Genomic DNA, 2,266 nt, shown 5'->3' with positions numbered 1-2,266 from the left:
TGAATTTTTAGAATTGGTTTACCGAAATAAAGAAACGTATTGTATCGTAGAAAAATTGCCCGACCATCTAAGGGTAACGGCTTGTTTTCAAAGTTTTGAAAAGGTTAGCGGTCTGAATATATCAAAGGCTTTACATACAGTGAGAACGACGACATAATGGTTTAGAAAGAAATGCTCCGGGAATAGGGGTTTATGGCGCAGCTTTTCGTTGATCATTATATCATCGTGATGAGTGTTTAATAGAAGTGATGTGTTTGGCCTAAAAAGCCAAGAGCGCCTTTCACAAATGACCCAATTGTTCTGTCAAAAATCCATGCTTAGGTAATAAAAATGTTTTCGAGTATGTCATTGCACGGATGAAAGTAGTTGCATAGGATGTGCACGATGTGCATTATTAGCGCTTGCTTGAAAATTTGAACTTTTATGGCGTTTTTCAAAAAAAATATTCGTTAATGCCAACACCTTAAATGCTTCTTAATCATTTTTGACAATAATTCAGCAACGACTGTGAGTGCACGCGTGGGCGATCAAACAACGCTTTTCCTGCCCAGCGCGTTTCTCGGTAGATTACGGGGGTAGGTTTCTTTCTGCAACAGCGTTGGCCATTTTGCTGGTCCTCTGCAAAAGAACAACGGCAGTGACCACCCGGGAAGCTGTTTCTATGCATTTTGAGGTTTTGGAGTGGACGAATTGCCTAGTTGAGAAAATTCTAACTTTTAATATTAAGCAATGATTCTTGATCATCGAGCATAGCTGGTATTTTAGAAATAGAAACAGGTTGCAAGACTTTCCTGTAAGCGCGACTCGTCAGCATGCGGCATATTGGCGACGTCTCGCAATACAAGGATCGTTAAACATTTTTAAAATGGTTCTGTGGTGTGGCGGAATATTGGTGTTATTTATTTCCAGTCTGATGAGCTGTTGTTATGCTTATGTTTCATCTAGTAAAGACACATCACACTATGGAACGAAAAAAAACCCGCCTTCATGTTATTTCCAAGATGTAAATGTGGCTCCTTGCTGACATCGTAATCCGCGTTCGGAAACTGTCTTTCGATAGTTCTACAACGTCCTCATATCCCGTTTTTTTTTCAGAATTTGGCATATGGCTTATTGGACTGGTTGGTATAAAATTCCCCCCATTGACTACCTAAACTTAGAATGCAAAAAAATTGAACAAGAGATTCTTGTTCGAAATATTCAGCGGGTAAAATCAGGCGACATTACAAAGTGGTTCTCACGAGTTGGAACTAACTTAGATATTGTGAGACCTCTTTGAAGCACTTCCGTCATCTCTAAACGAATAGTCTATTGAGGAAGAAAATCTGCTTGCCGCCAGCATTTGTAAGCAGTCGACTGCTAATTAACAGTTTCTGTGTAGCAAAGGTTATATATTTTGCCTAGCGGTTTGTCTGAATGAAATTCCACTCAGAAAAATTTGCGAAAAAAGGCTTTCGCGACAGTTTCAGTGCATTAACTGGGGAGGTTTTTACGTCGCAAGAAAAGCCTGCGAGCAGATGCTTTTGTAGCTTTGTTATCTATCCCTGCATGTCAGATGGCTCTGATATGGGTCGCTGGAATTGGCCGACCACATTACCCGGCGTGGGAAGCATGAAAATACCAAGGTACAAAAAAGCAATAAATGGGTCCTCATTGCTCGGTATGGGGAAAATATACGGATTTCCCCCGAAATGTACTTATTAAAATACGGCGCCGGATCAGTGGTGCAGATGGCTTTTTGGATTACCATTTGTGGTGTGTGTTCAGAAACTCTCACAAATCCTATTTATGGTAGGATCCAACGTCAACTTAGACTTAAGGCCAGTAACCACCGGCCATAACTTCTCTTCTGGTCTTCTCTTCTGCCCCATCGATGAATGTAATACATTGAAATTAAAACCTGGTGGATGCTACGCACTTGTGGGAATTGAAAAAAGGCATACCTGTTGTGTGTTTGTCAGTCACACGACGAGGTTTCCGGAAGCCGAGCGTCTAGTGCAAAATTATTTTTCCAAACCCTGATAAGTTCTCTCCTCTGAAAACTACTGCTTCAGCGTCAATATGGTTTCGCCAGTACCTATCGGAGTCAGCTGGAAGCCAACTTGTGGATCACTTTTCAGAAGTATGGTAAACAAGTACATTAACAAAGAAAACTCGTATACAATCATCCATACATAAATAATGTTCTTCCGTTCATTTGTGTGGGTGCATTTCTGTGAATCTGAGCAAAAAAACACCAACAAAATTTCTACTTGCCTGAGTTTAC

This window comes from Haemaphysalis longicornis, unplaced genomic scaffold (assembly GCF_048455015.1).
Source record: "Haemaphysalis longicornis isolate Haplotype H1 unplaced genomic scaffold, Haemaphysalis longicornis Haplotype H1 scaffold_6, whole genome shotgun sequence".
Taxonomy (NCBI): Eukaryota; Metazoa; Arthropoda; class Arachnida; order Ixodida; family Ixodidae; genus Haemaphysalis; species Haemaphysalis longicornis.
This window is presented reverse-complemented; position numbering follows the sequence as displayed.